Source organism: Carassius auratus, unplaced genomic scaffold (assembly GCF_003368295.1).
Source record: "Carassius auratus strain Wakin unplaced genomic scaffold, ASM336829v1 scaf_tig00214073, whole genome shotgun sequence".
In the NCBI taxonomy this organism is placed as follows: domain Eukaryota; kingdom Metazoa; phylum Chordata; class Actinopteri; order Cypriniformes; family Cyprinidae; genus Carassius; species Carassius auratus.
This window is the reverse complement of record NW_020527512.1, coordinates 25,759-41,201: the sequence shown is the minus strand read 5'-3', so window position 1 is coordinate 41,201 and position 15,443 is coordinate 25,759. Positions and strand designations below refer to the sequence as shown.

At 31.2% G+C, this 15,443-nt stretch overlaps 1 long non-coding RNA gene across 1 annotated transcript; it reads left to right on the top strand.

Moving 5' to 3' along the window:
* The first annotated feature begins 514 nt into the window (after positions 1-514).
* Positions 515-3,495, top strand: LOC113091077 (uncharacterized). Its single transcript, XR_003287283.1, has 3 exons — positions 515-569; positions 931-1,041; positions 2,992-3,495. It is a non-coding gene; the product is annotated as an uncharacterized LOC113091077 (long non-coding RNA).
* Positions 3,496-15,443: the final 11,948 nt, after the last annotated feature.

Sequence of the window (15,443 nt, the reverse complement as noted above, 5' to 3'; positions counted from 1 at the left end):
TGGAAACGCGGCTTAACTGAGTCTCATCCAATCATGCTCCAGATATCTATATATACTATTTTCCTGACATAATCTAAATTGAATTTTTTAGTTTTTTGTGAAATAAAATTCTAAAACCTTGAAGGACAAACTGCTTTTTGAGATTCCTACATTGCCTACAAGGGACCACATACAACAAAGCCTACTAAGGCCATTTCTCATCTCTTTTTTCCATTCAAGACTGAAAAGGTAAGTTATATATTCTGAATTTAGATTCTGATAATATGTAAATGGTAGCCTTAAAAAATAAATGTCTGCCAAAAATGCAAAAATGCATGCAGACTGTTAAAATTTGCATGTAGTCTCTTAGTAAATGTTAGTGCTGTTTAATCTCTATTTACTGTATATATTTGTTCATTTGTTGATAGATTTTTTTTTGTGGTTGTTTCTAAATATTGTTTTTCATTTTGGCAAATGCAGTGTACCCTAAGAAAATCTTGAATATTTCACAGGAAAATGAGACCCAGAAGAGTTCATTCATCGCATCTGGGAAAGATAAAGACATATTTCAGTCAAGAGTCAAGAGAAAGGTAAGTTATCATTCAAGACTCTGTCTCCAATACTGTATGACTGCAAATATTAATTAAATACTTGGCATAGTAGCTTATGAATTTCAAGAAGTGTACTGTGCAATGTTATTACTAGTTCATAGTGTGCAGTGGGAAAAAATACAGAAACAGAAATTATAGATAATCAGTGGCTTGAATATTTAGTGTATTTTAATTTTGATGCACTGTTATAAAGATTGTAATGTACTGATAATCATACTTGATAAAATATTAAATATTGATAATCATTGGAACTCGAAAACAACTGGGACACATATTAAACTTGTATCATAAATGTATGTATTCTCTAAAGCTAATATGTGCATGTGTTTGTGACCAACAGATTGTTGATGAACAGAAAAGAGCAGATTTGTGTGCATTTGTGACCACAAACATCACTACAGGAGAAGAAATGATGTTTGACTGCGGAGATCCTGACAGCTCATGGAGACAGGTACATTTCTATTTCAATAACTTTAGCTCATATTTCAGAGTTATTTCATGAATTGTTATTTATTTGTAGTAAATCAAATTTACTTTGAGTATTAATGTAAAATAATGGAATTAACTTGGCAAACTTGTTACAAACAATGTTAAATCAGTTTGGTTTGGGATCAGTACGATTTTTAAATGTCTTTAAAAGAATATTCTGCTCACCAAGTCTGCATTTATTTAATAATAAAAAGTACAGTGAAAACTATAAAATAGTTAAATATTATCACAGTTTAAAGTAACAGTTCTCTCTCTCTCTCTCTCTCTCTCTCTCTCTCTCTCTCTCTCTCTCTATATATATATATATATATATATATACATATATATATATATATATATATATATATATATGTATATATATATATATAGGCAAGATATCTATAGATATCTCGATATAGGTCTATTCAATTTATTTTAAATAAATGCTGTAATTTTGACCTTTATTTTCATTGAATATCCTAAAAAGTACTAGATATCACAGTTTCCACAAAACTATGAAGCAGGAAAATATGCTTTCAACACTGATGATATAAGAATCATTATTAATGATTGAGAACCAATAATAATTGATCATAAAAGAACATAAATTCTGCTAATTTAAATGGTTTCTGAAGATCATTTGACACTGAAGAGTGGAGTAATGATGCTGACATATTTCACAATTTTAAATTCATTTTACAATATTTCTGATCAGGTAAATGCAGCCTTGATTAGCAGAAAAGTCTTCTTTTAAAAACATTAAACCAGTCTTCCTGATCCCAGACTCACTGGTCAGGTGTTGATCCTGTGAGAGGTGTGATGTTTGTGGGGGAGAGAGAGAGCATGAACAGGGCAGATAGCACTACAACACAATAGAGATTATTGATCAAAGTGAAGAAAAAACAATCCGCATTGGTATGGTCTTTACTATATTTCATAAAATAGTACCACTTTCCCATAAGATGTCATTGGTTAACACTAGTTAACATGAAAATCACTTTTAAAGTGTTTATTAATGTTAGTAAACATTACTTTCATCATTAACAAATACAATGTTTGATTTTAATAATGTATTAATAAATATTATTTAATGTAGTTGAGCTAACATTAACAAAAAATAAACAGTTGTATTTTTTTTAATGTTAACAAAGCTTAAATATTTAAACAAATGTATTTCTCATTGTTAGTTAATGTGTCCTGTCCATCGCTCAGTGTTTTTAAATCAAACCTAAAGACTCATTTTTACACCCTTGCATTTGAGTGATGCGGTGTACGGTTCTTTTGATGTATGTTTTTATTTTTTTAAATGTGTATATATACATATTTTTTATTTTAATTTTTGATCTCTGTTGCTTTTAAAGTAACCTTTTCTTATAAAGCAGTTGGATCAATGATGGTTGTGTTAATGTTGTGCTCTATAAATAGAAATTGACTTGACCTGACTTACTGCAAAGTGAAACTTTACACTTAAACTCTTTATTTTAAGGGAATAATGCATTGGTAATCCAGAATAATGCATTAATTAATCAATAATTATTGGCTTATTCTGGTCAATAAACTTGAATATCACTTAGTAAGAGCCACTCAATAATTGTGAAAAAGTTAATAATTAATTACTGGTTTGTTTATTCTTAACTAATGCACAATTCTGGATCCTTAAAATGTTAGGTTAATCACTAATTACTAGTGTGTTATTACATGAATTACATCTTTTAATTTGGGTCTGGGTTTGAGTATTAAAGGGGATGCAAGTCAACAAGTTTAATGTATGCAATAATAAAATCAGTTTTACAAAAAAAGAGCACTTGTTGAATTGTTCTGCATGTCACTTTCAGCGTTCATGACAATATCATTATTAATTGTATTAATTCTGTACAGCTTAGTCAGGTGGCCATTACTAGACATTGATATAAATGAATCTTCTGTATTACAGGTAGCAGGATGCTTGGTCCATTACATCCTGACGGATTGACAACACCCTGATCAGACTACTACACCCTACACCCAGGATCCACTTTGTCTGTCTCTACATGACAGAACGAGTAACTTCAGTCTTCAGTGGGATGAAAGACTAAACATATCTTAAGCAGAATGATGAGCAAATCAGTGGAAGAGCATCCTACTATTGAGGAATGCCTTCAGGAAGCCAAAACTATGTGCAAAGACTTATTGTAGAGTTTACAATAAGCATTAAAATGATTGGATATAAATACTGGTGTGAATTTACAGGTTTGATCACCAATCTTATCAAATATCAACCATAAACAGCTACAGCTCAGAAAAGACTTCAGTCTTCAGTCTTGGACACATCAGTAAATCACTAGTGCCATTAAATCAAAACGGTATGTTCCATTCACCACAAACAATACTGAAGAGCTGAAGATCATTGTCTTTTCATGTTTTCAACTTTGTAAAGTATGTATTACTGACATTAATTTTTTTTAATTCATTCATATATTTATTCACTATATATATATTTTTTATCTTTTAATTTTGTTAAATAGCAAAAGCCAGAAAGCCCTGGTCAGAAACAGAGAGGAAAGTCATAGAACACTGTTTCAAGATCTACTTTGAGGAAATGAAGGCTCCTGGAAAAGTGGACTGTGAAAGATGCATAAATGCAAACAGGATTCTAAAGGGTAATGGAAGAGACTGGAAAACAGTTAAATACTTTGTGCTCAACAGAATAATTTCAGTTAAGAGAAGTTTGGGTCAACAGTACTGAGTCCATAAACCCTGAGAGCGTGTGATGTGGAGTATCAGTGTGGAGTCATAACTGTGCTGTGACACTGAAGGTCCATGTACATGCAGCATCAGTGCGTCATAGCATTGAAATGATTGACTACAGCTGTTTTCAGCTGCTGTTTGGGACTCTGTTTTAGACCTGTTATAACTTTGATGTAAGCCACTGTAATTTTGAACTATTTTTTTTTTTTTAAATAAACATATTTTATTATTTTCATTTTGATTTGTTGTTTTACTTTTCTTAGCAATGTTGATAATAAAAATGGAGCCCCTAAATCAAGTGCTGCTCTGAAAAATGTTAGTGTGTTAAACGACTAAAGTGCCAATGCTTAAAGTATTTTGTTGTAGCTGTCCATACAACACCTGACACTAATACACATGGAGGTCAAAACTCAAAAATATATATTGATTGTTGCATTGAGAATTTTCAGTTGGTTCTACAAATGTGTAAATGTTAAAAGACATTCAGTTCATTTAATTTACTGGAGCCAACTGAAGATTTTAATGCAGTAAATAAAAAAATAAAATAAAAACACTGGTCCCCTGTTAGATGGTGAAGTGTGACGCCTGATTGGCTGACCTTACATTTAACAATATTTCACATTCTCACCATCTCTGAATGCTATGGCAAGGATGATAATATAAAGTTACAATATATGTTTATTGTAACATTGATTTAGAAATTTAGCCAAGTGAATATTTTCAAAGTTAACATGAAATCTTTAAGAAATGTCAAAGCAACCAAAGAGATGTCGCAGTTTACCATTTAACAGGGGACCTAAGTGTTCAGATCAACATTAGCACTATTCTATCTATCTATCTATCTATCTATCTATCTATCTATCTATCTATCTATCTATCTATCTATCTATCTATCTATCTATCTATCTATCTATCTATCTATACATCTATACATCTATACATCTATACATCTATCCATCTATCTATTAAGAAAAAAGAAATTCCCATTTGGCCTCCAAGATCAAACCGGTCCCCAGTTAGATGGTGAAGCATGACGTGATCTGTTTGGTTGCCTTTACATTTAACAAATTACTTTTATTTATTTATTTATTTATTTATTTCTGAATATAATGGCAATGCTGATAATACCCTAAAATGGAGCCTCTGAAAAATGTCAGTTTTAAACAGCTAAAGTGGCATAGTTAAAAGATATTTTACTGAACTCAACTGAAATTTTTTAATGCAGCAAGCTAACATATAATATTGTTTAAGTTAACATATAATATTGTTTAAGTTAACATATAATATTGTTTCTTAATTTAACATATAATGTTAATGTGTCTGTGATGTAAGAAGAGGTGATTCAGTCTAACAGGCGTCACACGTCACCATCTAACTGGGTACCAAACTCATTTTATCTAACACATGCACTCTTTACTGTCAGAAGTATTGACATGCAATTGTTATCTTAAATAGCTCTTTCTGCTCTTTTTAACCCATAAATTTGTTTTGTTGGTGTAAATTAAACAAACTAATAATGCTTTACTGGAGAAATTAATGTAATTATTTTTCTTCTCGCCTTTTATTGTTTGATTAGCATTAATGCCAACACTTAACTCAAGCCACAAAACAAGATTTTTACAGATAAAAAAAAAGGAATCTCAGTGACCAACTTCTGGTCTAAAAAATGTTTGACTGGAAAAATCATCTTGTAATAAATATAATTTCAGTTCTACTTTCTGAGTATGAATTATCATATGCAGTAAAAACAACAACACTCAAGCTCTGTAAAAGGTTTTGTTCAACTGCCTGGCTTCTCTCCTGCATGATTTTATGTGAGTCTCTTTAGACATTGGAACCGGTCATGAATCATGAGCTTCTAGAAGTGGGATCACAATGTGTCGGTCATCACCGATGTGACGTTGAGATCGACTGACTGAAAGTGAACTCATTTTCACAAACTGAACATACAAATAAACACATAGCAAATAACATAATAGTCATATTACGTAGAAACAAGAAGTGCTTTCTATATATTCAAAGTGCAAATAGAGAAATTTTTCAAGCAAGACAGATCTGTAGACAACTACAAAACCTGTTATAGCCTACATACTAATAACAGTCTAGATATGTTATGAAGCCTAGTTTGCACGCATCAGGGAGTCACTCTCAAAATGTGGGGTATTAAAATCCCTTTTAAATACGCGTGTATGTTTCGATTTAATGATCGCGGGAACACTCGGCGGTGCTCTGAACATACATTATAGATTACAAGACATTAATTTTGTCAGACACTCTACAACGAATCCTCCTTTGATGTTTCTTATCGGCCAATGAGGGTCATTTTTGTTTGTGTTGAACAGAAAAAAGTCAAATAATAAAAACAATTCTACACAAACTAAACTGTACATGCTAAACGTACACAGCAACAGATCTGTGCATGTAGTGGTGATTTCTCTAGACTAAAGCACACTGGTCCCCTGTTAGATGGTGAAGTGTGACGCCTGATCGGCTGACCTTACATTTAACAATATTTCACTTTCTCACCATCTCTGAATGCTATGGCAAGGATGATAATATAAAGTTACAATATATGTTTATTGTAACATTGATTTAGAAATTTGGCCAAGTGAATATTTTCAAAGTTAACATGAAATCTTCAAGAAATGTCAAAGCAACCAAAGAGATGTCGCAGTTTACCATTTAACAGGGGACCTAAGTGTTCAGATCAACATTAGCATTATTCCATCCATCTATCCATCCATCTATCTGTTTGATCAAATTATCATCACTGATAGGACCTTCTCAAGAATGGGTTTTGGTTGCATTCATACACTGAGAAGTGTACTGGGGTTAAGCCAAGAAAATGTTAAATAAATGTAAAAAAAAAAAAAAAAAAAATTATATATATATAGTTAATTATAAGAGGCATTACCTCTGCCCTTGAACTGTTGACAGCTGGCTGACTCTAATTATATTACTATTTTTATTACTATTATTATTATTATTTGAAAAATAAAGAAACTAAGTACTAACAAACTAACTATAATGACACTTCTCAATGTGTCAGTATTATATGTACATATACGTATTTTGTGTATGTATACAGTAAAAACTACATTTATTCAGACACCTTGAACATTTCAAACGCTATCACAGTTTATTTGCTATAGTTTAGATAATGGTAATAAAAGATGGCAAGAACTCAGAGTTAACCTGTCAGAACAAATTCATCTTGATAATATCAGATAGCACTTAAGCAAAAAATGGTCAGGTCTATTGTCAGAATAATTTTTGGTCCCAAATTTTTAGCAAATTTACTGGTAGTCCACTTTATGAAGAATTTCTGGTTATAATATGTCAGAGTTTTTCAAAATTATATAATGATTGTTGCATTAAAAAAATAAAATAAAAACACTGGTCCCCTGTTAGATGGTGAAGTGTGACGCCTGATTGGCTGACCTTACATTTAACAATATTTCACATTCTCACCATCTCTGAATGCTATGGCAAGGATGATAATATAATGTTACAATATATGTTGATTGTAACATTGATTTAGAAATTTAGCCAATTGAATATTTTCAAAGTTAACATGAAATCTTCAAGAAATGTCAAAGCAACCAAAGAGAGGTCGCAGTTTACCATTTAACAGGGGACCTAAGTGTTCAGATCAACATTAGCACTATTCTATCTATCTATCTATCTATCCATCCATCCATCCATCCATCCATCCATCCATCCATCTATCTATCTATCTATCTATCTATCTATCTATCTATCTATCTATCTATCTATCTATCTATCTATCTATCTATCTATCTATCTATCTATCTATCTATCTATCTATCTATCTATCTATCTATCTATCTATCTATCTATCTTTAAAAAAAAAAAAAAAGAAATATTAGCCTCCAAGATCAAACCGGTCCCCAGTTAGATGGTGAAGTATGACGTGATCTGTTTGGTTGCCTTTACATTTAACAAATTACTTTTATTTATTTATTTGTTTATTTCTGAATATAATGGCAATGCTGATAATACCCTACAAAAAAATGGAGCCTCTGAAAAATGTCAGTGTTAAACAGCTAAAGTAGCCTGGTTAAAAGATATTTTACTGAACTCATCTGAAAATTTTCAATGCAGCAAGCTAACATATAATATTGTTTAAGTTAACATATAATATTGTTTCTTAACTTAACATATAATATTGTTTAAGTTAACATATAATATTGTTTCTTAACTTAACATATAATATTGTTTAAGTTAACATATAATATTGTTTCTTAACTTAACATATAATATTGTTTCTTAACTTAACATATAATGTTGTTTCTTAATTTAACATATAATATTGTTTAAGTTAACATATAATATTGTTTCTTAACTTAACATATAATATTGTTTCTTAACTTAACATATAATATTGTTTCTTAACTTAACATATAATATTGTTTAAGTTAACATATAATATTGTTTCTTAACTTAACATATAATATTGTTTCTTAACTTAACATATAATATTGTTTAAGTTAACATATAATATTGTTTCTTAACTTAACATATAATATTGTTTCTTAACTTAACATATAATATTGTTTCTTAACTTAACATATAATATTGTTTAAGTTAACATATAATATTGTTTCTTAACTTAACATATAATATTGTTTAAGTTAACATATAATATTGTTTCTTAACTTAACATATAATATTGTTTAAGTTAACATATAATATTGTTTCTTAACTTAACATATAATATTGTTTCTTAACTTAACATATAATATTGTTTCTTAACTTAACATATAATGTTGTTTCTTAATTTAACATATAATGTTTACAATGTGTCTGTGATGTAAGAAGAGGTGATTCAGTCTAACAGGCGTCACACGTCACCATCTAACTGGGTACCAAACTAATTTTATCTAACACATGCACTCTTTACTGTCAGAAGTATTGACATGCAACTGTTACCTCAAAGAGCTCTTAATTTTAATTTATTTTTGCTATCCTCAAATTAACTATAGTATCTTGTTTGTTTTGTCTTAATATTTTTTGGTTTGACTGAAACAAATATATATATATATATATATATATATATATATATATATATATATATATATATATATATATATATATATATATATATATATATACTGTGTGATTGCATTCATATATTAAGAAGTGTATTTGTATTAGTGTCAAGCCCAGAAAATATCTGCACTTCATACTAATTTATTAAACATTTTGGATATATTTCTTCAATGGTGATATAGTGTGAATGTTTCAAAGTTTAGAGTTGCATTTAAATACAGTTAGATTGTAAAGAAACACTTGGTACAATTGCCCTAATGTTTGAACACACAGTTGCATTGCAGTCTATGGAGGTCCTCTGTTGGATAGGTAGACGTCACTCAGGTCCCCACTTGGCATGTTTTTAAAAAAAAATTAAAAATGCATTTTTTCAGTTATATTATGAAAAAAGACCTCAAATGAAAATTTTGTATGTAATTTTTGTTTCTTAAAAATGACCAGAAACACTGGTCCCCTCTTGGTCAGTGTAGAGCGATAGTCCCCTCTTAGTAACATAGACGTGTATGCGTGTGTGTGTGTGTGTGTGTGTTTGTTTTAATGCAAATTTCAAACACCTGGATCATTCAGGATTTGAGACACTCATTAGCAATGTTTATACCAGTATTTTTTTTTTATCTTCACTATGTGGTGAAATTGTTGAATAATTTTGTCATACAATTCATACAAAAACTTACATATAAAATATCAAAACAATGGGAAAAGCATTTTTTGAGTAGCAAAATCAAGACTTTACTGTTATAAATCTAAATAAAATCAAATAAAAATTAGGAAATGTAGGATTTTCATATCTTCAGAACAGCAAAGTGTGAGACCCCAGACAAGCCTATGTAAGAAGAACCACCTAATTAAAATCTGCCCATTTTAAACATCTATCCACGTAGTTGCTTCTCTGAATAATAAGCTCCTTTAACTCCAGTGCTCTCCTGCCTCTCAAAGCCAGCGCAGCATGTTGACCGACACATTATCTGGTTGGTGCCGGCCCCACAATGCTTTGCCAGGTTAAACAGATTAAACAGTTAAACACAGACTGTACAAACACATGCTCCATCCCATTCTTTTTAGCCTTTTTTTACCCATTCACGCTTTTACCCATCCTCAATTGAAGAATCACATATGTGCATAGCATCTCAGTGTGTGACATTTACTGGCCATGACTGTTTTCCCTGCTATACCATGAAGGACACACAGGGCCCATCAAATTGACTGGACAGCTTTACGAGGGTCGCATTGAGTTAGAGGCAGTTGTAAATAACCTGAAGATAAAACCCCTGGAGTCTCAGAATCCTTTTCCCAAACAAACCCAGCATGAAGAGGCTCTATCCACTCATGCTGCACTGCATAACATGTAATGGAAGATTTATGTTATGCCTTTGTTGTCTCATTTAGATCAAAATAGACATGAGATGAAAACATCTAATATGAAGATGTGACGCCGCGTGAATGTTTAACACGTTTAAATGGCTTTTTGTGGCAACATGGTGCAGCTGGTGGCCTCCATGTGTCCATTTATATTAATTTACTCTCATATCTAAAGATTAAAGGGAGGATTGGGGTTTTGAAGTTCTGTAATGGGACGCCTGTGATAAATAGTCCTAAACAAGACCTGTCTGTGACATCACAGATCTCATAAAGTATGATCTAAGAGGCAGACCAGTGATCAACTAAATACTGAGCGAGGTACATAGGATTAAAAATGTAATCTTTATATTATGATGTCATTATAATAACAAACATATTTACAGAATAATTTTATACTGATTGAAAAAATAATAATAATAATTTTCCCCCACACTAAAAAAAAAATGGTGTGGAAATAGTTTTTACAATACATTAATTTTCTGCAGAAAATAATGCATTGTGTTACTTTTAAAGGAAAGAAAATACTTACTTTAGCAGTAATTTAACAGATTTTTATTATTATTTACTTAGAAATGCGCATGTGTTTTTTGTTCAGATAGATGCCACTTGAATAATGTCATTTTGTATTTGTATCTTGAATGATGTTTATTATTTGTTCCCCATAGTCAAATGGTTTCATCTTGTTTTATGAATAAATATTTCAAGATTTAGTAAGGTTTTTCCTTAAAAAAGTAAAGTAAATAACTTTTTTTTTTTTTTTTTTTTTTTGCAGAAATTAATATTTATTCAGCAAGGATGCATTAAATTGGTCAAAAGTGAAAGTAAGGACATTTATCATTTTACAAAAGATTCCTATTTTATAAATTTTCCTTTTTCTTTCTTTCTTTCTTTTGTTTTTACAGAGCAGATAACATTCATTTTGTTTTTGAGGAAAGAAAGTATATATTTAAGTAAAATCATTTTCAATAGAAAATTAATTAATTAATTAATTAATTAATTTATTTATTTATTTATTTTTACATTATAAAAAAAATGAAAACAGAGCTCTGCAATGATCGGAAATCTGCAATAATTCAATAAAAACATAGCCTTCATCCACTTGATGAGTGTAAAATTTAATGTATATCTCCACTGGTATTCATTTCTACTGATATTTTCAATAAAGAGTAAATTACACTATATAGAGAGAGCAAATTATGTTACTTAAATTAAACATCCCACCTATAGGGTTATTTTATAGATTCATTAGACATATATGGTTACTGGAAAATGATTCAATCTGCTCCTAATGTTCTGGTCCATTTTTAGTAATCACACAAAACACAAGGAAACAATAAAAATGTCAAACTGAAGAAATGTGTTAGCAGTTCTAGACAAAAATAACAGTATTAAACGTTTAATTAATTGCATACTCTAGTTGTTATATTTAGCTAAAGGTCTGTAACACAGAAATCACCAAGTAATGGACTTAATTCCCTGCAAACATCATACAAACACAAAATAAACACACACAAGCAGCTATTGGCAAGACTAGAGCCAAAAACCAAAGCAAAGCATGACAGATGTCCTTCTGCCTGAGCAAAATATCAGCCCCAGAGTGCAGTCGTGCATAACATTACACAAAATACCCACTGTGGAAATAATCAACACATACAAAATCGCAAAACAAAGCAACAGTGCCCAAATACAAGAGCCTGTAACATGCTACAACTACACATGGGAACTACAAACACTTTCTATATCTTTCTACTACCATAGCTGATAAGCCAATCAGAAGCCAGAGTTCCTGGTTGTGAGCTTTGATGGATGGCCATTAGTAACATGCCAGCACCATCACGGGGGAACTGCTATGATTAATGTTCAGGACTTAAGAACGTAAACAGAAATGCATTAAAAAAACGAAATAATTCAAAAACATGTAAGGCACACACAAGAAATATGCATGTATTTGAATGGCATCACAGCACATTAGCGCGAGGTCTGACCAGGGGAAGGGACGTCTTCGCTTCAGTGATATTTATAAAGGGACTGAGTCCCCATAGAGAGTGTGCGAACACACACATCATTTGCATACACACATGGGTTTTTGTTGAAGACACATTGACAAAACAGGAAAGCACAAAACATATTGCTGTTTGTGCAGTGACTCATCCATCAATGCATGGAGGAACGCTAATGTTTGCCGTCCAGTGTAATTATTAATTTCTCGAAATCCATGTCTTCATACACATGAACAAACGCACATACGCACATGCTTGTAATTTCACTAATGCTTGTGATAATGGACTGAAAATTTCATCAGAAGCAGAAGGCTTTACCAAAAACAGGGTCAACACACCTGAGGCAAAGCCATGTTTGCTGTGTTGTTATGTAATCATTTTATGATCCAGCGACCATACATCAGGTTTGCTTTCCTGCCTTCATCAAACTTTCAGGTCTCTGAAAAAAACATAAACAAAAGCCAAATGTGATTTTTCTTGTGTGGGTCAGTTTTTGGTCCAAGAATCAACACTCGCCAAGAGCCAAATGTGGGTAAAAAGTGCAAAAGTAGCCATATGGGTGGGAGCTGCAACATATTATATGGTTTATATCAAATTATATTACGATAATCAGACTCCTGCTGATAAAAGTGACATGAATGATTCAAATTAAAAACATACAAAATGTCACAACTTTTACATATTTATGGAGTACATTTTGAACTTGTTCTTTAATGACAGTTGTGACAGAGCTTCTAATAAAAAATAAATAAATAAATATAAATGTGTGTGAAGTTGTTATGGATCCAGCCTATCAATACTTGTCACACTTACTTTGCATATATCATTTTTCAGTCTAGTCTGTAATGACAGCAATCATTTCAGCAGCAGTGTTTCAGCATTGCCCTGTCTTGGCCTGATGAATAGTATCTTGTAAATGAGTAATGTGTATGAAATGCCTCCATACATCACATTGTCTTGTCCTTCAGTGTTAAATGGCATGTTTAACTCCTAAAGGCAATCAGTAATGAACTGTGAGATGGCAAGACAAACTTTACACTCTCCAGAGAAGTCGCTGTGTTAATGTAATTTGCATAAACACACATATCGTGTGTCTTGCTTATAGAAGAGGTCATTCAGCTTGTACAGTACATACATTCTGTCTTTATACTGAACATGATATCTGCTGTTTTATCATTTCAATCTTAAACTTACTTTTTGTGACTTTTTGCTTGTGCTGTTTGTTGTTCAAATAAATGGCAGGTCATTTGATATTTTGATATATGTGATGCAATGATGTTTATTTATCTTTAAGTGTGTCTTGAGGTTCCGACTGTTTTGGAGAAAATGTACCTTGAATTATGTTCTTGATTTTTGAATAAATATAACAAATTAAGTGAAATTTATGCTTAGAACAAGGGGGAAAAAATCTATAATTTGTCAATGGAGTAAGAAAGATTTAATCAAGATTCACTACCATTCATGTTTTGTCTTTTTAATAAATGTACATAAATGTACAGTTTTTTTTATTATTTGATTTAAAATAAATACTGTTCAATTTAACTTTTTCAGAGAATCATGAAAAAATCCACGATTTCATTACAAATATTAAGAAGCACAACTGTTAACAACATTGATAATACTAAGAAATGTTTCTTAAGCATCAAATCAGCTTATAAGAATGTTTTTTGAGGGATCACATGCCACTGAAGACTGGGGAATTGATGCTGATGAAATTCAGCTTTGCATCACAGGAAAAAATTACATTTTAAAATATATTCAAAAGGAAAGCAGTTATTTTAAATTGTAATCATATGAATTGACTCCAAAAATTTGTTTAGTAGTGTATATTCTTCAACACCTCTTATCTTACACAAATTTATAAATTCCATGTGGTTTGGGAAGCAAAAAGCAATTCTGCCCTTAAAAATAAACTTATATATATAAACTAATATTTATCAAAATCTCAAATCTAACTGCCATTTTAATTATACACATCAAAACCCACAAGGGACACAAAGTTTAATTAAATTGACTACAATAGTGCTTTTATAGCTAGCACTTAACAGAGGAACTGATATACAACCTAGCCTGCCATTTTCAACATGAACAAATAACAAAAAGTGTAAACACATTCACTGATAACTGCTTTTATTCTCTTCTAGTCCAATTTACCAGGAGAGTCTAAATGCAGAGAGACAGAGACAGAGTCCTATGTATATATGTATGTATGTGTGTGTGTTTGTAAAATTCCCAGAACTGCTCAGTGTTTATGCAATCATATCTCCACAACTGGAACTGGATTTACTGAACAACACAAAAGAGAAAGAGAGAGAGCGAGGAATAACGGGTAAGAGTGCTACTAGATTTATAGAAAACAAGAGGCAGAAAATGAAACAGAGGAAGTCACTTGGAGAAAGCGAGTGCTAATTAAAGAAGTGGCTCTCTGGGACACAAAATACGACACAGGAAAAAATGGAGAGCATGACATATGGTTTAAAAGAGTGGAAAGAAAATAATAATAATAAGAAAAAATCTATTAAAAAATGCATTTATGGTGGAATGAAGCTAGCCAGGAGCCACTTAAGAGGCAGGTTTTTAATTTCCACACAAAGAAACGAACAGACACTTAGAGAGGCTCTTCACCATATGCTAATGAGCAGTGTGCTAGAAACAGGCTGTAGAGAAAACACAATCAAACTCTAGGGACAGGAAGTACCACCACCGCATGTTGCAAAAGTGATACTTTTTTAATTCCCTGAAATAATTACATTGCTATATAAATGTAATGTTAATTCACAAAGTGTGTTCGAGTAAGCCTATATAATATTAATTTATAAACTTTCTTTAATATTTTACATAGATTTTACACATATATACTGAGTAAACAGTATAACTTTCCACATTGTACATTCTGATATGAGCGTTTGTAAATATTTGAAGTCATTTATGAAATTTGGGCAATATGGGCAAAAATAGATATTTCTGTATTTTTTGGCTAATTTGTGATATACGGTATATATCTTGGTATTTTTTTATACCAACACGTTGGCCGCCGGCAGCCCATGACATCACTACCAGTGCGACTATATTAGTGGTTTTCAACCTGTGGACAGCGGTGGTATTGCAGTTGGGACTCCAATTACTATTAAAAGAAATAATCATGACATAATAACATAATTTCTATATATAATTAAACAACAAAAAATATATATATTAAACTGCTACGTGTATCTGAGCAAGCACG